At 42.3% G+C, this 25,631-nt stretch overlaps 1 long non-coding RNA gene across 2 annotated transcripts; it reads right to left on the bottom strand.

Annotated features, from left to right (window-relative positions):
* Window positions 1–17: 17 nt before the first annotated feature.
* LOC123934521 lies at window positions 18–23,751 on the bottom strand. 2 transcript variants are annotated; one of them, XR_006816813.1, is made up of 5 exons: window positions 23,624–23,751; window positions 22,499–22,733; window positions 19,687–19,853; window positions 876–961; window positions 18–156 (listed from the first exon to the last, which is right to left on the bottom strand). It is a non-coding gene; the product is annotated as an uncharacterized LOC123934521 (long non-coding RNA). The 2 variants fall into 2 exon arrangements; XR_006816812.1 differs by having other exon boundaries at window positions 22,499–22,695.
* Window positions 23,752–25,631: the final 1,880 nt, after the last annotated feature.

Here is a 25,631-nt window from a genome sequence, read left to right as displayed (position 1 = left end):
TGTTACCACATAGCATTTTATTTCATAGGAGGCTGGCAAATCCCCTGTGGCTTCTTCGGTTGATGCTTCCTCGAGAGAGGAGGCAGGAACTCCATGTGGGTTCAAATCCAAGCGAGGTTCAAGATGCCCACAGCTTTCCATGGATGTGTAACACAACTATGGGATAAAGGAGACCATAAAGCAGAACTTTTATAGTGATAGTGAGGACTCCAAAGAGCAATGTCAAGAGAGTAGGAAAAGGAAAATGAGCACAGATTAAACAGACTCAGAACGTGGAGGACCACAGAGTTGTCCCCAGTAGGGCTTACTGGCCAAGTTACAACGATTAAAAATAAAATGACAAACAAAAGCTAGCCATTTCAGAATGAAATCTTGTTAGGAGAGACCCTGCAGCAGTGGGAACACTAATCACCAGGCAGGTGGCAGCCCCAGGTTTCCACAGGGTTTTATTTGGGTTAGACTCTAGCTGGTAGACAGACGGAGCCCAGCACATCCCAGGGAAAGGCCCAGCCAAGCCTAGGCTGGACGTCAGAGCCCCAGCCAAGGAGGACAGCCTTCAGTGGGTTCCTGGAGCACATCCCAGTTTCACCCACACTATCAAGTCAACAGGAAGGCTGCAGATTCATGAGCTCCCGTGGGACTCAGGGGCTCTTCCCGGGGCACTTAATACTTGAGGTATCAAACTAATCCAGACATCACATACTGGTTGGGGGGTGGCATGCCTTCTATCCGGCCAATGCTGTCCCTGATGCTACAAGTACTGGGAGCCACTGAGTCTTCAGGCTGCTGATGTTCAGGTACCTAGTCAGATCAGGCTTGGGGCAACCACAATCTGACAATCAGGTAGCAGGACTGGAACGCAGGGTCCACCTTACCATTGTGCTCTGCCAAGAAGGTCCTCCATCGTGTGGGGCATCCTGTGCCAAGTAAAGGAACGGAATTCAGCCTTTGATTCAATGACCTAGGGCATTAAATCACATTTTATCAATACTAAATGATACCAATAGATAAAAAATTCCAACATTAACATTTCAGTGTCAGTGGCCTCAGAGAAATCTTCAACATATGCACCAGATGGATTCACTCTTTTAGATTTAGTTCCCTTCTCTCAGCAAACTCCTGCAACACCAAAGGAATAATTACTGCTCAGTGGAACACTGCAGAGTGCTAGCCAAAAAATAAAGTCACATCAATTTAAACCAGCAAATGTGAATTTTTGGAAGAGAAAAGTATTCTCTTTCCAGAGGCAATTATTTGTCTCTTCAGAAATGTTTGCCAATATAAAATCCCCCTCCCCCACTGTGGAACTCAAAAAATAAGAATCACAGTAGTGTATCTGCTTGGAAGGGGCTGGAAGGCATCAGGCAGAGGGGCAGAGCCCTGTGCACTGCTAAAGGGTGGACAGTCTAAATCCAAAACTCGTGGGCAGCCGAAGGCATTCTCCCAAAGGAAAGACAGCAAATGGCAGGATGAGGACCATTTTCTTCATGTATACCCCACCTGACAATTACAAGGCACTTTTGTATCCATTCTCAGACCAGACCTGCCTGACATCTCAGCGAGGTAGGCAGGGCAAGGACTCTTGGTCCATTTGCAGCTGAAGAAGCTGAGGTGTGACTTCGCTTCAGACCTGCCTCTGTCTCACAAACATGGCATTGTCCAGGTGGTAGGGGACACATTTCAACCCCTCCACCAGCCCCCGCACCTCAACCACACCAGCCGCTGCTCTTAATTCATCAAGGAAGACGGCCTGTCTTACGTTTGAAGGCAGCTATTCAAAGCCCTTCACATCCACACCCAACTGCCTCCTGCTGCAGGCTGCCAGCGGGTCTAGTCGAACTGTCACTGGGCACTACGGGAAGCATCTTCGCTGCAAGCCTTCCCTAGGCAAGTCAATGAATGTGGCTCCCTTGCTACTAAAGAGTTTGCTTGCAATAGTTCACTTTGATTTCTTCTTAAGGCAGTAATGGCCTCATTGCTACTACTTCCCCATACTCTCAAGAGCCACCAAAGCACTGACAGCCACCTAGTACCTCAAAGAGCCATGATCCACCCCCATCCACACAGGCATTTAGAACACCTGTCAACAGTATCACTCTGAGACTGGGATAGCCAGTCCCTGGCCTAGGCATCACACTTTACAGGGCCTTCCTCTGGTCCTGCTTTAACCATACACAGAGCAAGGAGTCTATGGGGCCAAGGGACTTGCCTACTCTCAACTATGCTTCCCTCTTCTACAGTATAATCTCAGAATATACAAGACCTTGAACTCCCTGGCCATATGCCCCAAACCCGTGTCATGGCCTGTGCCATCCTCTTCCCTAGCTCTGTCTTCCCAAGGATGGGCACATCTCTAGGCCTAAGGCATTGGAGGGGTAGCCATGAGATGGCTGTTGCCCTTCAACCCAGTAACATTGGAATTTGAACATGTGGGCTCTAATGATACTTCCCAAACTTGAATGTGACTGTGAATTACCTGGAATCTTATGAAAATCCAGATCCTGATTACAGGGCATTTGGGGGTCTCAGTCAGTTAAGCATCCAACTCTTGATTTCAGCTCCAGTCATGATCTCAGGGTCGTGAGATCAAGCCCCATGATGGGCTCGGGCTCTGTGCTGAGCATGGAGCCTGCTTAAGATCACCTCTCTCCGGGGCGCCTGGGTGGCTCAGTGGATTAAGTCGCTGCCTTCGGCTCAGGTCATGATCTCAGGGTCCTGGGATCGAGCCCCGCATCGGGCTCTCTGCTCCGCAGGGAGCCTGCTTCCTCCTCTCTCTCTGCCTGCCTCTCTGCCTACTTGTGATCTCTCTTGCTGTCAAATAAATAAATAAAATCTTAAAAAAAAAAATTACCTCTCTCCTTCTCCCTCAGCCCCTCCCCCCTCCATGTTTTCTTCCTCTCGCTCTCTCTCAAAAAAAAAAAAAAAAAAAATCCAGGTAATCCAGGTTAAGTAGGCCTAGAGTGGGCCCTGAGAGTCTGTAGTTCTAACAAGTTCTGAGGCAATGCTGATGCTCTAGACTGGGACTTGGTGGAGCAAGGTTCGTGTCTCTATGCATGTGCAGAAGGCCCCCTCAAGATAAGGACAGAGCCAAGAGGTTGGAGAGAAGGGGAAGCTGGCTGTCGGTCTACATTTTGCACCCCTGTCCCAGGCCCACCAAAGTTACGAGTGGCCTTATCTTTCATCACGTCTAGAAGTATCAAGAGTATGTCAAACATCTCTGGAAACAAAGGAAAATGGTCAAATGGGAAATACTGTTTGTCCCTCCTTCAAAGCCCCAAATCCCTTCCATCATCACCTCCCATGACAAAAACTGGAAGACTACCCCCTGGGACCCTACACAATGACACACATCAATTTTCAATATCAACTTTCTCCTTCCATGGACATTCACACAGTGTTCTACTCCCCTGCCACCACATCCGGCTCTCAGAAATCATACATTCCATCTTGCTCAGCACTGGTCAGTATCAAAGACTAGAGACACAGAATTCAAGAAAGCTGGAAAAGAGATACAAGATTCTTCATGACCACATACCTTCTACCAAGTAATCCCATGCACTCTCTGGCCTAAAGGGGAAGACAGGACACTAGGCGGGCCTGACCCACGTGCCTGTATGGTCTAACTCATAGCTGAGAGGTCACGAAGCCCAGCCTCAGTCACTGTTCCACTAACTAGTTTGGGACAATCAACATTCAAATTACCATACCCACATGAGCAAGCCTGAAGTTTTTTCCTGCCTTCTATCATTGTAAAGAGAAGGGTAAAAATAAAAATAGACACAAAACCACAGAAATATTGTTTAATTGGAATATTCAACTGGGGGAGCAAACTACCAAGTGCATTCCTGAAGTACAGTTTTCAAGACTTTTTCGACATGAAATCACTTAAATCCAGTGGTAGTGTAGGCCCATATAAAACAAATGAAAACAAAACCTCCTGTGGAGTATGAGATGGGGGCTGGCAGGCAGTACCAGTTTCCTTGGGACCCACTGACTGCTATACACAGAGGCCCCCGGGGAAGCTCCAAGAAACCTCTAGTACTCCAAAGTATCCCCTTTGGAAATCACTGATGAAGTACATGTCACTTATAAAGGTCAGACTTTTTCCTAATCTCACTGATCAGCACTCAGGCACAAGCAAAGCAAATTAAGAAAAAGAAGTCCAGTGAAGGAAGGCAGTCATGCCACAGTGGTCTGAGGTGCGGATCTTAGAACTGCCAAATGTTTAAATAATGCATCCAAGTGAAGCCTCATGATTACCTGAGGAATACAGAATGGAATCTGAGTCCTAATTCTGCAGCTAACTCACTGTGTGACCTTAAATAAGGTCCTTGTCTTCTCTGGGCCTCAGACAAAAGATCCAGATGGCCTTTGTCCAGCTCTGATGCTCTGGGATTTTATGATATTTCAGGAGTCCATATTTAAGCAAAGATTCATGGTCATGTCATCCATCATGGATAGATGCTAGAGGAAAAGAAAGAAAGGAAACCTTTATGTTGTTCTGCTGGCACAGTTCTGTGCTTTCGTTCAGAAACTCAAAGCATTTTAATAGCTTATTCCATTGGATCTGTAGCAGAAAAACAAAAAGGAAATTAATCTTGAAGAAATCATATGTCTGCAATCTTTGAATATCTCTTACTCAGTAAGGTTCCAGCTACTTCTGTGTCTTGCCAGTCCTTTCTGACTTCTAGACAGAAGGAGAGAGAATAGTGTTTGACTTTTGGTGGAGAGGGAGGTGCTCTTGAGGGTATAAGACCAAGGAAGCAGAGAGACCATCAGAAAGCATTGGCACTAGTCTACATCAGAGATGATTGGGACCTGAACCAAAGTCATGGCAATGGAGATGGAGAGGAGAGGACAGATCCGAGCAGTATTCAGGAAGACACACTGACAGGACCGGGTGCTGGAGTTGAAGAGAAAGGGGAAAATGAAGGCCAAATGTCTTACTGGGTGATGACACACACGACAGGGCCATTATTCAAGTGATAACTGAGAAGTACAAAGAGATTTGAGAGGTAGGCTGATGAACTAAAGGTTGGAATGTTGACTGGGGAGTGCCTGTGGACCATCAGGTGGAAATGTCTAGCCCGCATGTGGACATACCGGTTGCAAGTCCCACAGGCCTAGGCAGGAGCACATGCAACCATGAGATTAATTTGGAGGTCCTCGGCACACAAGGCTCCTGCCTCCTTGCATGTCTGCCACACTGCCTCATTTATTCACTAAAATATTTAGAGACCCTACTTACTTTGCTAGGCAAGGAAACACACAGACATGGTCTCTGTCCTTGTATAGCTTATAGACTAGCAGGGGAGACAACTAACAAGAAGAAGATACAAGTATCATTTTAAATTGTGACAAATATTATGAAGGAAGCCAACGGGTACAGTGATCAAGAATACCAGAGGGACGAAGCGGGGGGTCTCCTGAAAAGGCCTTTAAACCAAGACTTGAAGGGCACAACTGGACGAAAAACAGAATATGCGAAGACCCAGAAGCAGGAAGGAACCTAGTCACCAAGCTGGGATACCTACTAATGGGGGGTTCTGTGGTATGCCTACAATATTCGCTGCTGCTGTTACTGATATTTAAATGGTAGTATTAAAATGCCGCAATAAAGGCATGATTATAAAATTATACCAAAGCCAAAACACTTGATGCCTATGAAATGGTGTTTAACAATCTTTCGTTGTCACTGATGGGACTGGATAGTGATGGTTACATGAGTCAGATGGAATATTAACGTGAACAGAATTTAAGCAAAATTGCCACAGAGCTCTGTATTCCATTACTAATAGCTCCGATTGCTTTAAATCTCGCCAGCACACTGAAGTCACACTCTGGGCAAAGTCACCGTTCTGTAGGATCTCCGTCAAACACTGTTACTCAGGAAGCAATACTTAAAATAACATTCCTTTTAATGATTAAAGAGAGGGTTGGCATAAACTGCAAAACAGAAAAAAAAAAATTCTATGTAGCCATTGGGGAAAGGATAAGTAGGTTGTGTTTTGCAATTCCTTCCTGGTGGGTTTGCAATTATTCCACAGCATGACAGCTAAAATGCCTAAGAAATCACTTACCTGAATCTCAGTAATAATTAGTTCTCTATCCTTTGTATATTCACTCTGAGTTCTGCTGACCTCACCACATGGAAAGACTGAGTTTACCCGTTTAGAGTTCTAAGTATTTATTCCTTGAAGGCAAACAAAAGTGTGCTGGGCAGCAGTGTCCTGGCCAGCAGTGTGTATTTTAACTAGGATGTTTAAGATGCATCAGCTGAATAATTAATGTATAAATCTTAGCCGGCTGGGTGAGGAAAATGAAAACAAGCTCTATTTGTCATAGACAGAGATTTAGCTATGTTAAAAGTCTTGCTGCTTTTGAGATGAGCCTCTACGTCAAAAAAGGGCAAAAGACAGAAACACTACTCTTTGTAGTGCAATTAAAGAGGAAATTAACAAATTGTGCTAATTTGTTGCACTGGTAATTTGTCTGAAAATTGTGGTGTTGCAGTATTACAATTTGGGTGTGGGACAGCATGCAAATGAAGAACTCACCAGCGTTTACCAACTATTCACTTACTTCCTCGTTTGTGAAACTACTCAGAAATGCACGGTCTGCCTGTGGTAAGCTATAATTAAGGCTATTTCTTATAATTAAGGACTATTTTTAAATTATCATTTTAAAGTCCACTGGCAGCCCCTATGTCTCTGGTCTCAGCCCGGCAGGACTGACGGGCAGCCCATCTTACTACGGCCCTCAGCAAATGAGCCAGGTGCGATTTTGGCAAGTGACCCAAGTTCTCTGGCTTGCTGGTGGTGTGTGCATCACTAGGGGGTAGCAGCCCTATCCGAGTCCCTGGAACACAGCAGCTTCTGGTCTATTGCACCTGCAGAGGCCAACGAGCACAACTGTTCAACCCTTGTCGCTTTGGCTTGTGCCATTTCCACAAATGTTTAAATGGCCCAACAGAGCACAGACTATCGTCAACACCCCTGGCTCTGGCAAACAAGAAAGGGAAAGGATCTATTTGTGGTTTGATTTTGACTTTGGGGCTTTTCATAGGTTTAGCTCAAATGTGGTGCTGAGGCTATATTTCTTTCCCTCAAGTCAAACAAGTCAAATCCCAAAGGCCACAGAATTCTTTTCTATGCTTTAGAACTCACAACTGAGAGATGAACCAAATGTCTTTATCATCTCAATTCTCATTTTATGAGCAGAGAAACTGAGGCTCTGTAAGTTTAGATGACTTGTCTAAGAGCACTGGCTAAAAACCAGGAGTTTTGGTCCCTCCTGGCAGGGCTCTTTCTAACACACTACACATCACCTCCTAAAGTCAGCCTGCTAGAAAATAAATGTACAAGCAGTGAGTTGTAGGGAGTAATTTGCTGGTATAAAGAGATATCTATGAGGTTATAGGTGAATATAAACTCTGAAGCTTCCACAGAACGGCCTGATTATGGAGCTGCTCAGATTCCCTCTGCAGTCAGACCAAAGCTTAAATCCTGCAGGAACACCATGGCCCAACCAGGGTTTGACTAGCTTAGACTTGGACTATGTGCCCATCAATCCTTGTATCTGTTACCCTCAATTCTGACAAATCTTCCTGTGGTCTAGCTCATGACTTAACCATTCTTAGCTTCCTGCTTAGGCTTGTTCATAGGTTCTCTTTCTCCCGTCTTCCCAACAGCCATCCCAACCATATTCCCTGCCCTTATATCCTGCACCCCTACTGAGACCTCACCTAGACTTGTAACAGACCCTCTTTCATGATCTACCAGTTCCTGTGGACGAAGACCAGGGGCAGGGAGTGAGGTGCAGAAAGCAGGAGTATTTAAGCATTCACTTTTTCAAGATATCTACTAGAAGCTTCACTCAGCCACCCCTTGGCATCACTACCTGCAATGAAAAAGGATAATAAAAGCTAACCCGGGGCCTTCTGAGATCATGAAGGGCCTACTGAAGGAAAAGATTAAAGTAAGCTGCTCCCACAATTAGGGCTGAGTCTGTATTCTTACATTCTTTGCTTTTCAAAGTTGTTCACCTCTATATGGTTTATAGCAACTTTTTCCCAGCTAGAATATTTTTGAGGTACTATTTTGGTGATGTTTTTAAAAGAGCCAAAAAGTGGGGCGCCTGGGTGGCTCGGTGGGTTAAAGCCTCTGCCTTCAGCTCGGGTCATGATCCCAGGGTCCTGGGATCGAGCCTCGCCGCATCAGGCTCTCTGCTCAGCAGGGAGCCTGCTTCCTCCTCTCTCTCTACCTGCCTCTCTGCCTACTTGTGATCTCTGTCTGTCAAATAAATAAATAAAATCTTTAAAAAAAAGAAAAAGAGCCAAGAAGTGGGGCACCTGCCCGCCTCCGTCGGTAGAATGTGCAACTCTCAATCTCAGGGCTATGAATTCAAGCCCCATATTGGGCACAGACCATACTTTAAAATACATAAATAGATAAATAAGAGCCAGGAAGTCATCTAAATTATCATAAAGATAATTCCTCATCAAACAGCATAGGTGGACATCTTCCATTTAGAGAAACAATCTCTGTGTACAGAAAGTCAGCAAGCAAATTAGGCCTCCTTTTAGCAAATGTGTTACATTAGTAATTGGCAATAAAATAAATACATAAAAATATAATTCAATTCAAACTACTGCTAAATTTGTGATAATTCAATCATGGGCTGGCACATTTTACCCTTCCTCTATTTAAGAAACACCAACAACAGGTTTCTGAGTATATTAGGAGTATAAACATGAGCTCTTAGGGGATGTTTAACCCAGTTCAGAGAACAACCTGTTTCCAAGCTCTCTGACAACACTCATTTGCATAGAAATAATTAGTGTGCTAATTTCAAATGATCTTTACCTACTCATTGTAGCATACTCTACCAAGATATCTATTTGGCAATATTGTTAGCTGTTTATAACATCATTTCTGCTTGCAAATAATAAAAATCAATCATTTTAAACTATAACTCAGAATTGTCCAGACATCAGAATGCCCAGCTTTCCTTCCTCACCCCACCCTACCCCCTTCCACTGCCCATCTGTGTGAGAGAGACCTTAACTGCACCCACAGACACTTTCCAGCATCCACTGAATCGTCATTAAAGAGCATTAGAGCATTTAGAATAAAAACATCTATAAATGCCCCATGCAGTAAGACCTGAAGCAGTCTGCCTCGTTGTTAGGGTTACATAAACCTAGACACCACTTAGAAACCAAAATGCCTAGGGCTTTAAGAGATTTTAAAGAAAAGGAAATAACCATGCACCTATATTGCTTTTACAATTTAAAAAAAAATCTAAGTAGTGTAAAAATTCTCAGAGAAAGGGTAAAGAAGTGTCCTGGGGTGCCTGAGTGGTACCGTGTATTAAGCCTCTAACTCTTAGTTTCTGCTCAGGTCATGAGCTCAGGGTTTGAAGACAGAGCCCTTCTTTGGGCTCCACACAGAGCCTGCTTGTGTTCTCTCTTCTCCTCCCTTTCCCTCCGCTCCTCCTGCTCATTCTCTTCTTCTCTCATTCTCCCTCTCTCTCTCTAATAAATAAATAAATAAATAAATCTTAAAAAAATAAGAAGTGTCCTGAGAACTCAAACATTACATGAGCCATGAAAGAGAGCTCAGAGGTCATCCAGGATGACTCTACCCCTGGCAACAAAACTCTCAGCAGAAGCCCAGAAACCTAGCTTCTGCTTAAAGACCCCAAGAGTCTCAGACCTTCCCCTCTCCCAAAATTCTTCCCATCATTCAACAGTTCAGAGGCATTAGACAGTCTTTCTTTATGCAAGATCAAAATATGCCACCCTGCAACTCCCACATATTGGCCCAAGTTTCTTGGGGAAGGGAAACTGGGGTTTTTTACGGTTCTTTTACATGGTATTTTTCACATACATGTTCTCACTGGATCTTCCCAGTAACTCTGCAAGGCAGATACTCCTACTACCCTTGCCGGACAGATGAAGATGTGGAGGTTACAAGGTTTGGTTCCCGCTCAGGGTTGCAGGTGGCAAAGTGGCAGAGGTGGGGCTTCAACACAGGTTCCCTAACTTCATCTTTGATACCATTTTCACTACCCCGCCTTGCCTGACTGCAACATTCAATATAAACACACACAAAAAACTTCTGTTTCTCCATGAGAATAACCCCTGAAGACAAAAAGGGATAGAATCATTGAATATGCACTCTCCACACACTCTCCTGAGAGATTTCTGCTACTCCCATAACTCTAAACCCCCCCATTGGGAGAGGCCCAGGTCTGTATCTCCAGCCCAGGCATTCACCTTGAGCTCCAGAACAAAACAGCCACCCTCCCATCTGGATGTCCCACAAAACCTCAGATACAACAGGTACCATGTTGAATTTATCCATTATTCCCCCATTCTCTGTCCACATTCCATTTCTGATCTTGTTCAGAAGTACTACCCTCTACCCAGGAATCCATGCCAGAAACCTGGAAAATTATCCTGGACACCTCTCTCCCCACAACATCATAAGGATTCCACCACTTTGAAATCTTGTTTCATCTGCTTCTTCCTCTCCATCTCCATTGCTACTGACTTATTCCATCCACCATGAAATCTCAGACAAATTCCACATGCTACTGGGCAAATCTACCTGCCTCCATGTAGATCACCACCAGAGCGATCCAATATGACAATCTATGCCCCTCTCCTGCTATCAACATTTCAATGACTTCCTGTTGCCTCCAGAGGTGAACGCCAAACCCAGCTGATCAAGAAAATCACTGAGCATGTGGATGGGACATCTTTCTATTTTTTAAGTGATTTGAGTGAGTCAGCAATGGTTGGGAACTAATGGTGTACCAGGCAATGTTAACATCCTCAATGGCCTGATTGCTGCCTACCTGTCTAGTCACCATTCCTACAACTTCCCCCTTGGGAAGGAACACTCCAGCAATACCAAAACATAACATGTGGGATGGCAATTCTGTGCCTGCACTGATGATGACCTCTCAGCCTAGAATGTTCTCTCTACCTTTGACCAACCTCTGCTGGCCTTTCAAATTTTCTTTTAAAGATTTTATTTATTTATTTGACAGAGAGAGGTCACAAGTAGACAGAGAGGCAGGCAGAGAGAGAGAGAGGGAAGCAGGCTCGCCGCTGAGCTGAGAGCCCGATGCGGGACTCGATCCCAGGACCCTGAGATCATGACCTAAGCCGAAGGCAGCGGCTCAACCCACTGAGCCACCCAGGCGCCCCTGGCCTTTCAAATTTTAACTGAGGTGTAATTTCTTCAAGAAGCCTCTCATAACCTCATTAGACTGGATTAGGCAGCCCCCCTCCTCTGTCACCCCACACCATTACACAGAGTTCTCTATCATAACACTCAGCACATTAGTGCTGAAATTATTTCCCCATTTGTCTGGCTCCTTGACAAGCCTATAAGCTCCTCAAAACTAAGGAACTAAGGAACATGCTGATTCATCACTGGCAATCACATAACAGGTGCTTACTAAATGTTGACATGCAATGAACCCGATTGCAAGTTGAGGCTTTACGCTGACTTACTCTAGAGCTGGATTTTAGGAAACTCAGTTCACAGGCTTGGGTCTCAGTTCCCACATCTGTACAATGGATAATAAATCTCCATGCTCATTCATATGCCAAATATATGAATGTCTACTAAGTGCCATGTACTGGACTGTGTGATGCCTGAATGAATCAGTTAATGTATATGAAGTGTTTCTATAAACTGTTACACAGTATTGCAAAGACATTTCTACAATTTTAGTTTTCCCTTAGTATCAGAAATAATAATCCTGTTCCATAAAACCAAAGTCTACTAAGTATTAATCCCTATTAAGCTCATCAAGGTATCAGGTAAGAAAGCCACTTAGTCCAGAAGGAAGTACACTGGCCTAACTGGGATTGGAGGTCCACTGGAGGAGGTCCACATAGTGAGAACCCACTTTAGTGGGGGCAGGGCTGATCTCCCAAGGACACAGACTTTACAGCTGAACATTACTGGAAAAAAAAAAAAAAAACCTCGCCAAGCCACAATCCGCACCCCCCTCCCACCATGGACTTCTGTCTTCCTGTACTCAGGTTTCCATGGTAAAGTGTGTAAAACCCAATGCAGCAGGCTAGACTGGGCTCAACAATCTGACTCTTCCAGGTCTTCCTGAAGCCTATCTATTCAGGTGAGTAATCAGTTCCCTGAGATTTTCCTGGGGATCTCAGTCCCAGGAGAAGCAGTCTTAAAGTTCAGTCCCACACAGAGCCCAGGGAAACCACACTGATGTGCTGACCCTGAGGCATCTGAGCCCAGATTAGCTGTGGGCTATTCTCTACCAAACTGCACTGTTGCCCCTGAGGGCTTGTATTCCACAGGCCCAGAGGGGACCATAAACTCCCCAAAGCCCTGGGACTAGACGTTCTTGGACATGTTCTAAGCTACTACTCTCTCCCGTCAAGTTGTTCATCCTCTAGAGGGAGGTCCCAGTCCATAGATTGCTTCTTAGAACCACAAGCCCTACAGGCCCCTAGAGATGACACCATGTGGCATAAAAATGCCCATTCCCCTAAGGGGTCTGATCTCTCATTGCTCCAGAAGTAACTCTTAGAGTTGGGGGAGCTATCAGAAGTGACGCTGAGAGCTAGGCAAAGAGGGAATGGAGGCATTTCTTTCATGTACAGAGCTCCTAGAAAGGATCAAGTCCACATTCAGTGAAACAGATTCTTATCAATCATCCCCTCTATGACCAGCCAGGTGATCATGCCTACCTCCAAGAAACCACAAGGTTTGAGCTTGTCAACTAGGATTGAAAATAAAAGATCTGAAATCTCTGTTATCATATTATTTCACACTCAATGCCACGTACAGTTAGACTTCAGGGACCACAATCCAGCCCACGGAACATCTTAATCATTCATTCAATAAATATTTACTGGGAACTTATTATATAGCTGGAAAAATAGCCACAATCTGTCCTTGGAGAGCCCACAGCCCAGAAGGGAAGACAGACACATAAACCAAAGAGTTACTTATAGTATGACATTGTGTGAAGTACAGAAGAATCTCAGAGCTGGGTGTAGTTCATTGTGCTGGAAAAAGGCTTTCCAGAGTGGGGGATACCTGGACAGGGCTTTGAAGAACAAAGAACAAACGCAGACAAGGTAGGCAAAGGAGTCTGAGCAGAGGGAACATGTTAAATGTCCAGAGTATTGCTGGAAACTAAGATAAGATGAGGGTAGGAGAGTAAGGAAAAATTAAACTAAAGGAGTAGGTAGGAAGCCTGACAATAAGCCAGGCTAAGGAGCTTGAGCTATATATACTCTTTTGGAAAAGTGAGGCACCACCAAGGAGACTATAAATATTTTCTTCTTTTTATTTTGTTATTGTTTATTGTCATCTTTGTTTTTGTTATTTGCAGTGCAATGGCATAGCTAAGTTTTCAGTTTGGAGACTCACTTTGTGTCAGTGGTCAGGGTAGAAAGGGCTGCAGGGGCATGGTGAGGAACTAGACACGGGAAGACCAGACTGAAGATCACTACAATAATCTAAATGAGAGATGATAAAAGCTGGAACAAAGAAGTAGCATGGGGATAAAAACTGCAGACTAGACTTGTGAATGTTTGGCTTCGGGGAGAGAGAAAAAGGAGAATGATGGCCAGATTCTGTCCTAAGAACATTCGATGGCTGGTGCTGCAGTCAACTGGAAATATGAGAGGTGGAACAAATCTGGGGGCAGTTGAGATGGGAATAGCTCAGTTTAAAACACTGAGTTTGAAAAGTCTGTGCAGTAGCAATGTCCTGCAAATAGGTGGATGACTATGTCTGAAGTTCTCAAGATATTCCAGGACTAGAAATATATATATTTGGGAGTTACAGTGGGTAAAGGATAGCTTTAATCTTGGATGACATTAAAATAACCAAGCCAGAAAGTATACATGATTACAAATGAGGATTGTCAAGAAAGGGGTGGGTCATTCAAGGGACAGGTCAAAATAACCAGAGATCAAATGATCAGAGAAGAAGAAGAGGAGAGTAAGGGATTGAGAAAGTCAAAAAGGAACAGAGATCAAGAAGTCAAAAGTAAGGAGAAAACAGATGCAAAATATTTATGAAAGTAACACAGAACTTGACAATGAATCAACTCTTTCCTATCCAATTTCTCTTACATGCAGATATGATGCCAAGTTTCAAGTTTTGGTCATTAGAGAAATAATGGTATAATTAACAGAATCAAGCACACAGGAAGAATTGGATTCCCAAGCTTGGGAAGAAAGCTAATGAGTTTCAGCTGGGATATACTAATTTGGAGATGCAATCAGGACCTTAGTGCCTAGTAAGGAGAGGGGAATCTGAGAAAATCTCAGGAAAAAGGTCAGAGTTGGAAGTAAGTATTTGGAAATCATCTGTCTGAAGATATTAGTGGAATCCATGAAATTCCCATGGAAGAGAATATCAAAGGTGCAGAGGAAAAGAAGATATGTGAATGGCCAATAAGCATATGAAAATATGTTCAACATTGAGTCATTAGGGGAATGCAAACTAAACACAGCGAGACACCAATCTACACCTACTACAATGGCTGTAATCAAAAAGACTGACAATAACCGGTGTTGCTGAGGATATGGAGAAAATGGAACCCTCTTACCTTGCTAGTGGGAATGGAAAATGGTGCAGCTGCTTCAGAAAGGCAGTTTCTAGGGAAAACAGTTTAGCAGTTTCACAAAAAGTTAAACATAGAATAGTTGTATGACCCAGCAGTTCCACTCCTAGGTATCCACCCAAGAGAAATGAAAGCATATGTCCAAACAAAAACTTGCACACAAATGTTCATAGCAGCATTATTCACAATGACCAAAAGTAAACAACCCAAGTGTCCATCAAGTGATAAACAGATAAACAAAATATAGTGTATCTTACAATGGAATATTATTTAGCCATAAAAGGGAATTGGACTTTATTAAAAACAATTTTTTTAATTGTGGGGCACCAGGCTGACTCAGTCAGTGGAGCATGCAACTCTTTTTTTTCCATGTTCAATGTGTGTGTTTATTGATCGGAGTGCTTACTGAGAAGGACACTGGGGCACTGTTCAGTTCACATGCCAAGCCGTGCACAGAGTGGGGCAAGAGAATCTCAGGGGCTACTGATCAGGAGTGGGGACCAAGGAACAGGAGCTTTAGATGCAGCTGGACCCTGGGGAGTCCTCGCTCAGCCACCTATTACCCATGTGTCTCCTTTGACTATCAGTTTCCCGATCTTTAAAATAGAAACCTGATAGTCCTGCGGCTTGGACATTTTGATGAGCTGCTGTTGCCTGGCAAGAGAGCATGTGAGCAGCAGAGAGGAGAGAGCCAGGGTCCCAACCCTCCCTTGGTACTAGAGGCCCCACCTCAGAGGATGGCCTTAAGGATTTTTTTTTTTAAATTTCTTTTCAGCATAACAAAATTCATTGTTTTTGCACCACACCCAGTGCTCCATGCAATACGTGCCCTCCTTAATACCCACCACCTGGCTCCCCCAACCTCCCACCCCCCTGCCCCTTCAAAACCCTCAGGTTGTTTTTCAGAGTCCATAGTCTCTCATGGTTCACCTCCCCTTCCAATTTCCCTCAACTCCCATCTCCTCTCCATCTCCCTACGTCCTCCATGTTATTTGTTAGGAGCATGCAACTCTTGATCTCGGGGTTAAGTTCAAGCCCCATGGTGTGTGTAGAATTGCTTAAAAATAAAACCTTTTAAAAAGTTTGTTTTTAATTGTGCTTTGTGAAAGGCATTGGTAAGAGAATGAAAAAAGAAGCTACAGGCTGGGAGAAATATTTGCAAAATAACTATCTGATAAAGGACTTGTATCTAAAATACACGAAGAATCCTTAAAACTTAACAATAAAGAAAAATCCAATTTAAAAATAGGCAAGGGATCCGAACAAAAACTTCACAAAGAAGACACAGATGGCAAGATGCTCCATATTATACATCATTAGTGAATTGCAAATTAAAACAATGATGAGGGGGCGCCTGGGTGGCTCAGTGGGTTAAAGCCTCTGCCTTCGGCTCAGGTCATGATCCCAGGGTCCTGGGATCGAGTCCCACATCGGGCTCTCTGCTCCGCAGGGAGCCTGCTTCCTCCTCTCTCTCTGCCTGCCTCTCTGCCTAGTTGTGATTTCTCTCTGTCAAATAAATAAAATATTGAAAAAAAATTAAAAAATAAAACAATGATGAGATACTACTATGTACCTATTGGAATGGTTAAAATCCAAATAACTGATGACATCAAACGCTAGCGAGGATGTTGAGCAACAGGAACTCTCACTCATTTCTTAGAGGAAATGCAAAGTGGTGCAGTCACTGTGCAAGACAGTTCAGCAGTTTCCTACAAAAGAAGGCATACACTTGCCATATGACCTAACAATTACACTCCTTGCTTTTTATCTCTAAGTGTTGAAAACTTAGGTCTACGCAAAAACCTGCACACAGATATTGAGAGCAGCTTTATTCATAGTAGCCAAAGCCTGGAAGCAAGCATGATGTCCTTCAATACAGGAATGGATAAAACAAACTAGGGTACACCCAGACGATGGAATATTATTCAGCCCTAAAAAGGAATGAGCCATCAAGCCATGAAAAGCCATTAAGGAGGAACCTTAAACACATACTACCAAGTGAAAGAAACCAATCTGGAAAGGCTCCCTACTGTATGATTCCAACCACATGACATTCTGGAAAAGGCAAAACCACGGAGACTGTGAAAAGATGAGAGGTCGCTAGAAGTTCTGGCAGAGGAGGGAAGGACAGCAATAAAAGTTCCCTGTGCTCAAACTATCTGTGGAACTACTCTCTAGGACACTACGATGGTAGACATGCATTACGCTTTTGTCAAAACCCACAGAACTATACAACACAGTGAACCTTAACGCCAGCTCTGAACTCACTATATATTAATATATCACTGATACATTATGTGCTAACAATATTAAATCAATACTAGCTCATTAGTTATTACAAACATTATCACACCAGTCCAAGATTTTAGTGGGGAAAACTATGGTCAGGGAAGTTTATGGGAACTCTACACTATCTGCTCAATCTTCTATAAACCTAAAACTGTTCTAAAAACTAAAGGTCTATTAATTTAAAAACAAAACACAAAGAGAGAATAAAGTACTAGCACATGTTACAATGCGATGAACCTTGGAGTTCTAAGTGAGAGAAGCCAGTCACAAAAGACCGCAAATTATTTGTTTATTCTGTTTATAAGAACGGTCTGGAGCAGGCACTTCTGCAGAACAGAGAACAGGTTAGTGGTTGTCTAAGGCTGGAGGAGGCGGAAGGGTAAATGGAGAGTGACTGCTCATGGCTACGGGGTTTCTTTGTTTTTTCTTTTTTTTTAATGTTCTAAAATTTATTGTGGCGATTGTAGTGATGGTTGTAAACTGTGAATATACTAGAAATGGCTTCAATGGGTGAATTGTATGGTATGGGGATTATAGGTCAAGAAAGCTTGAAAAATACTAGCAAATTTCAAAATCTCAAAGTGGATAATCTCCTAGGAAACAGCAAATTGGACTCACAAAGAAGTAGAAAACATGGGGGAAACCAATGCTGTTCAAAGCCATTTCCTCCGATGGTTATTACAATGCCTACACAGTTTCACAAGCAAGTTCTTTCTGTCTGACGAGGAACCAATAATTTCCATGCTCTGAAAGTAGCTCCCGGTATAGAGAGAAAGAAAGGAATAAGTCCCATTCATTTTATAAAACTAAAGTTAGCCTATCCACAAAACTTGGGAGAACACAGAAACAAACCCGCAGAGGAAGAAAACTGACGACTAACACCAGTTACGAACAGAGATGCAAAAATCCTAAATAAAATACCAGCAAACCATACCCAGCAAGACAAGAATACACCACCACAAGCAAAAGGGGATTATTCCAGAACTGCAGTTTAGTATCAAAAACTCTAGACATATAGTTCCTCACAACAGCTAGCCAGAGGAGAAAACCTGCATGAATGACTAAGAATTAATATTTTAAATTTATTTTTTTTAAATCTCTTCAGTAATTAAGAAAAATACCTATACCGGAACAGCAAGATGGGCAAAAGGGTAGAGGAAAGAAAAAAATTTCAGCTTCACTAGCAATCAAGCCAATACAAATTTTAAAATAAGGCACTAATTCTTTGCAATCAGATTGGCAAAAAATCCCATCAGCGATAATCAAGATTTCAGACCGAAGGGACAAAGGGGCACCCCATAATCTGCCTGTAAGACAAGAATACTCGTCAAAAGCTTACAAATGTGCCTACATGTAGGAAGGAACAACTGCGTATCTAGGAGTTTATTCAGAGGAAGCAAACAAAGGTTTTTGCACAGACTTGGCCACAGAATACTCATCGCTGCCTTTTCTTTACAGGAGGGGAAAACATTTCTCTTCCTAAATGCCCAACAGTAGCCAGTTGGTCAAATAAACTGGTATTTCCGCACAACAAAATGCTATATAACCACTGAAAATGTAGAAGAATAATGAACTAAAAGAATGTTCAGAATATATTAAGTAAAAAAAAAAAAAAAAACTTAGAGAAGAGTATGCAGAATACAGAAAAAAGAAGACTGAACAGCTGTGACAAGAGGTTAATAGTGATTAGCTTTGAGTGATAAGAATACAGGGTGACTTTTACATTCTCCTTTTTGTAGATCTGTGCTTTCTACATGGTTTATGATAAACATATTACTTTGCTATAGAAAAATACAATGGAAGAGTGCCTTCTAATGTTCATACTCAACTCAGAAGTTACACTTCTAAAAATTTATCCTGATGATCACACATTCATGTAAAGATTTATGTACAAGACCATACAGTATTATCATTGCAAAAAAAGAGGAGACCAACTAAATGTCTAGCAATAGTAATTATCAAGTATGATAACCCTATAGGACAGAATAATGAGCAGCTGCTTAAAGTCATGAGGTAGAAGAATATTTAAACACATAAGCAATTCAGTGAAAAGGCACATTATAACATACTAAATACCGGGATGCCTGGGTGGCTCAGTTGCTTAAGCATCTGCCTTCAGCTCAGGTCATGATCCCAGGGTCCTGGGATGGAGCCCCACAACAGGCTCCTTGCCCTGCCTGCTGCTCTGTTTGTGTGCTTCTCCCTCTCTCTCTGAAAAATAAATAACATCTTTAAAAAATATTAAATATAACACACAGCTAATGTTCTAAAGAACTATGTAGGAAAAAGGCTAAAAGGAAGTGTACCAAAATGAACATCAGCTATGATTCTCTCCAAGAGGTGGAACCACAGATGGTTTGTTTATTTTCGTCGTTGTGCATTTGACACACTTTCTACATTGTGATTTTAAACTCCAGAAAAAAAAAAAGTAAGTTTGCATTTGAGGTGCAAGGAGAAAGAGAAGGCAGAACAATTCTCTTTGCTGGCATCATGCTGAGAGGCACTGATGTCAGGGCACACTGGTACCCCCAAAACCGAACCCAAAAATTGGTCCTGTATGAATGGGAAGAACATAGATTAAAACAAATGAGAATTAATATGTTGTTTGCATAATTTTTAAAAAGTATAAACACAGAAAATGTTGGAAATCAATGTATCAAGATGTTAAGAACGATGAATTCTTGTTGGTGGGAACACGAGCAGTGGCTACTGTTGTGGATGTGATTTTCCATTTAACTTTCCAAAAATAAAAAAATTACCTACTAAATGAGAGTGCCATAGACATTTGCACCCATTGGTTCTGGAGCAGTGGGATCACGTTTGATCACGTGTCTCGGAGACTGTGGGAGAGCCCAGTCTGTTCCTGGGTTGGGACGGAGTATTCGCAGCCTCTTCTTTCCTCCCTTGGCCTCTGGGGTTGAACAGGGGCACTGCCAGGGAAATAATGCAACAGTGCTTATCTCTCCCGTCCAGTGCATACCACGGAGCCCCTCAACCCATGCCAACAAGTCCCACAAATCAGGGCCAAAGACCACTAGACTCTGGTCACACAGAGCTTCCAGTGAGAAGCATTCTCTCCCCTACCATGGCCCTCTACTCTATCTCCTATGCCCCCCTGCCCCGCCCCGCACCCTGTCTCCAGGCTCTGAGCTCCTGGAGGGCCCAGACAGTGGTGTAGCTCAAATCTTGCCTCTGTGCCTAGCACCTGGCACAGAGCAGGCACAGAGTAGGTACTCAGTTAACATTTATAAGACTTGGAGAGGCAGGCAGGTATGGAATAGCATCTTGGTGCTGATGGGAGTAGAGGAACAAGGCAACCCACAAGCATTTCATTCGCACAGGAACTCACAGCCCAGCCCACGGGCCTGGCGGCTTCAGGTAGCAGGCCCGGCTGCAGTAGTTTCATGGGTAAGAGTGCCACCTAGTGGAACAGGATAGGCATGGGCAGTGAAGAACGCAGGTCAACATCAAAATCGAATGGTTCAGATCTTTGAAATAAAAATATACAGATCGTCACAATAAGTGGAACAGTGCGGACCAGATGAACAGTCTGTGTAATGACACGGCAGCAACAAAATCAATGTTGCATCACTATGCCAACTTAACTGTGATGCAAGAGGTTTTCTTTGCTTCAGAGTTGACGGGACAGATCCCATCTCACCACCAACGGCTTACGTCAGACTCTAAGTGCCAAGGTTCCTGTGGATGCTATGGTACTCCCATAACTATAAAATGATTCTGCCATTGTTTTCTGTATTATTTCTCTTACTTAGTGGGAAGATGACAGAATTTGTTGATCATCAAACTATGTAAAGAGACAAGTCTCCTTTGCTAAAAGTTCATATAATGAAAGGTACAGAAAAATAACCTTTTTTCATTAAAGCAAATTTCCCATTATATATTTGCTGGGCATCCCAAACCACTGACTAGAAAAACCCGGGTCAAAATTGCACTACCCTTATATTTGTCCCTTCAAATACAAGCCAAATCACGGCTGTCACACTGAGTGCAGGGAAATTCCTCCATGTCCTCTAACATCAGAATGAAATGAGGCCCCATTGCTCAAGCTCACAGGTGACAAGTTGAAAGCATGGGTTAAGCACCTCAGACTTGTCTATGTGATGTCCCTTCCTTCAACCAATAAACCAAAGATGGTCAGTGTGGACTTGGAGCTTCACGGAACCACACAGACTTCATGATGCCAGGAGTACTATACACAGCTTGAGAACCCCATTTGGAACAGGTGCCTTTGAAAGGCAAGGCAAAGGATCCTCTTTTTTTTTGGCAGCTGAGCCAGAAGAATTCTTAGACTAGAAAGTCTGCAGAATTCAAGAGGTAACACTTCATCTGTTTTTAAACACCAGCGCAGTAAGCGCTCACAGTCAAGTTGGACAACTTCCTTAACACCTTTAATAATTATTAATTTAATAAAATAATTTAATCTAATAATTTTAAAATAAAAAATAAATAAAATAAAAGTAATTTAATAATTAATACCTTAATACCAACACTGTTGTAAGTTTCTTATTGATCTGTCTTCACTTATCTCAATGTGGGCCAAACCTACACATTTCAGCCTTATTAATATTCTTAGAGTCTAACTCTAGCCATTCCATATTTCTCCATCAACCCTTGTTCAAAAACCTTCAATGCCTCCAAACTGACTATCAAAGAGAGTTGAAATACCTCGGTTAGTGTCCAAGGCCCTCAAAAATGTGGCCCAACCTACCTTTCCAAACATGTTTCTGTAATTCTCCCATCATAAGCCTGTGCTCCAGCCAAACTAAATTGCTCACTGTTCAAGTGTATCAATATATATTTTTCACCCTTCTAGCAGTGAAAAAAAAAATCAGATCACCCCAAAAGGTCACTGGGATCATCCCCAAGTACTGCAGAAAGCCTGCCCAGAAGAGAAGTATCTTCAGACATACCATCACACAAGATATGTATTTAAATACAGATTCATGGAGGATGAGTCAAGAATTTATACCTCTTAGTACCTGACCTGGGTTATTTTATGCCTGTTCTGGTATTTATGGACTAGTCCACTGCTTCCCAAATGTTTCTTGAGTTTTGGCATTTCGTTGATTTGACTTGTGTATTTTTTTAAAACATAACGACCCCAACCCCAAAATGCTGTAACTTCAAAAAAACTGAAGTCAATTAAGATGAATTTGGCTTTGAGAGTTTTAGAGTGATTTTATGAGGCGTTTTGAGATCCTGTGAAACACCCTGGAATGTCCCAGAAATGGAGTTCAGAATCAGCATCTTGGCAAATATGTTTGCCTCTGCTACCTACAGAATGAGAACGAGCTCCTACTCCCCCTAAGTCTCTCAGCCTGGGTGTTGTGAGACCACGCATGTGTGTTATATATGAAGAACTTTGTTTCCCCCGAATGAGGGAGCCATATGTAACGCAGATAAAATGGATGTAGCTATGATTCCCAAATCCCCTTAGGACAGTAAAATTTCTAAATAGCTCCAGCAAAATATGAGGCACTATCATGTTACTCGATAACACAAAGGTATAAAATTCTTCCAGGCTACAGAAAGACATTTATGCTATTAAACTTACATTTGGAGACCACAATGCTTAGAAAGGTGTGCATCCAACATCCAAACAGAACTGCCTGGGGAAGGAACCGGACTTCGGGCTAGCTTTAGCAGCTGTGAACAGAGGGGATCCTTTGGAAGTAGGAAGGGGAGTTCAGGGCTTTGAGAAGATAATTGTCTCAGTTTCGGGGGGGCGGTTCTCTGTTGAAATGTTTCTTTCTGCAGAGAGATCAGAAGTGAAGCACTGGGAGGAGAGGCTGGAAAATAAACATAAGGCTCCCTTATGAGGAGTACATTTTGTCCCCACAAAGCTATTTTGTTTGCAATCACAATTCAGCAAATTCTTTTTGATAGAATTCTTTCACTGAAACCATCTCAGAGACATTGAACTTCTCCGAGCAGCAGTCTGTGGAGAATTCCAGTGTTAGAATATAACTATAACCATAAATAAGAATCCTACAAGTCACCAGAGAGTCTCAGACCAAAGGGAGGGTGACAGACCATGCAGGCTACTGCTCTCTCCAGGCTGTGCAAGAAACCTATCCCAAGTGGACTGGAAAAGAGTCCAGATCATTCCAGAAGGATTACAAGAAGGCATCCAAAAATTGAAGACATGTCTTAGAGCCAGAAAAGACCTCCAGAGATCATTTGCTGTGGCCTTTTGGCAAAGAACAAAGGTTTGTGTTAACTTTACATAGGTCTGCTGCTAAGAAGGTAGCACTTGGTAACCTCACACGAAAATAACTAATGTCAAACAACACCTGTGTGTGATCTCAAATAATAAGATTAAATCACCCTTTCAGATACTATGACTATTTTTTGCATAGAAAAAAAGGTCAGCATAAATTAGTCCCTTAGATAACCTAAAAGTGCCAGAACAGTCCCTCCTGCTTCTAAAGTATTTCTTCTTCCTCATCTTGCTGAGTAACAGCCTAGGTCACTAGGTGCCTGCAGCCCTCATCAGAATCACAGGTGATTTTGACCTTTCAGAGAAAGAACCATCTCAAAGACCCCCCAGAAACCTTGAGGGATGCACTAGCACTTGGTCTCCCCAAGGCACTTCCCTGTGTTTAGAGAAGATGGTCTAGATTAAGCCAAACCCACCTTCAGAACTGGCTAGACATCCCAGCAGGGGGCTACCACTTACCCAAATCCAAAACTAGGCAAAACAAAACACACAGCATAGCTCTGAGTTTCTGAAGTCTTCATTGTCCTTCCCTCCTCAGCCATAGGAGATCAGAAGTTCCAGAAATCCCAGGACTCAGCATATGGGCTGAAAGACAAGCAAAAGGGAAATGTATCCTATCACTGAAAGAGTTTCTTAGGCTTTCCCTCAGGATATTTACTGAATTCTGAAACTGCTGAGAAATGGACAGAGGAGGAAGAACAGCATGCAGAGAGATCTCAAGCAGTGCAGAGGAGACCTAAAACTTAGTGTTGACAAAACAGCCTTCTGGAAAACCACCACTTACTGCCCCCAAGCAGAAGGAATCGCTACAGGAATTTGAAATCTGTGGTGCACCAAGAACAGGCACAGTGAGAACAACCTCAAATCCAATCCAATTCCTAACCAGGGGGGACTCAAAACTCTGTTCTAAAGATCTAGCAGAAGGAAATGTGTTTCCATTTCTAGGCATAAGAACTATTTACCTCAGTCTCTACTAGTCTCTACTGTCCTACACAAGATGTTTGGCTTCAAACAAAAAAGATTACGACACACAGAAAGGCAAGAAAAATCATACTCCTGAGAAAAAAAGCAATCATCAGAACCAGAATCTGATATGACACAGACATTGAGGCTATCAGACAAGGAACTTTAATTATGATTAACATGTTAAAAGCTCTAATGGGAAAGGTAGATAACCATGCATGAACAAAAGGTAACTGCAGCAGAGAAAAACGAACTCTAAGAAAAAAAAAAAAAAACCAATGGGAATGCTAGAAATGAAGAACATAGTAGTGAAGATAAGTAATATGTTCAGTGGGCTCAATGCCGGTGCCAACTCAGCCCAGAAAAGAATCAGTGAACTTGAAGATCAGTCAAGAGAAATTACATTGAAATACAAAGAGAAAAATTGAAATAAAAACAGAAAAGAATACCCAAGATAATATAAAACAGTCTAATATGAGTGTAACTATAATCCCAGAAGGAAGGCAGGGGGAATGAGAACTTATTTATTTAAAAAATTTCTTATGAAGTCATAATAGGTGAGAATTTCCCCAAATTAAATGACACCAAACCACAGATACAAGAGCCACCCCTTGGCATATCATAGTCAAACTGCTGGAAAAAAGAAACAAACAAACAAAGACAAAATCTTGAAAGCAGCCAGAGAAAAAACAAACATTACATAGATTTTTTTAAGATAAGAATCACCAGATTTCCTATCAGAAACCATGCAAGTCAGAATTCTATAACCAGAAAAAAATATCTTTAAAAATCAACATCCCTGGTGCCAATGTAAACTGGTTCAGTCACTTTGGAAAAGTTTGGCAGTTATTTCCTTAAAATGTAAAACACAGTGCACTTTAGTTCTGATGTAAAAGCTATAATAATCTAATGACACAGGAGTAGTTTCATTTAAAAACATCATCACCTTGAACAAAATATAGAATAGTGTTATTCAAATATCTCTTAAGTAGTATATTCAATCTCTTCTAAAAATAGTTTAACTTACTGAAGTTGAAAAAAATTCTTTTGAAGAAATTTTTCAATGTTAGAAATAAATTTACCATGTGAACCAGCAATGACACTCTATGTAAGAAATAAACTGGAAACGTATGTCCACACAAAGACTTGTAAGCAAATGTTCATAATAGCATTATTCATAAAACCAAAAACCATAAAACCAAAAAATGGAAACAATTCAAATGTCCATCAATTAGTAAACAAGTCTATTGCATCTATACAAAGGAATACTATTCAGCCATACAAAGGAACAAAACACTGACACCTGCTACAATACAGATGAACCTCAAAAACATTATGCTAAGTGAAAGAAGCCAGATGCAAAAGACTCAGTACTGTATGATTCAATTCATATGAAAATTCCAAAGAAGGCAAATCTATAATAGAAAGCAGATTTCTGTACACCTTAAACTTACACAGTGATGTATATCACTTTCATCTCAATATAACTGGGAGGGAGAAGAAA

The sequence above is a fragment of the Meles meles genome, chromosome X (genome assembly GCF_922984935.1).
Source record: "Meles meles chromosome X, mMelMel3.1 paternal haplotype, whole genome shotgun sequence".
Classification (NCBI taxonomy): domain Eukaryota; kingdom Metazoa; phylum Chordata; class Mammalia; order Carnivora; family Mustelidae; genus Meles; species Meles meles.
Note: the sequence above shows the minus strand (reverse complement) of the source record. Positions and strands in the feature narration are given on the sequence as shown.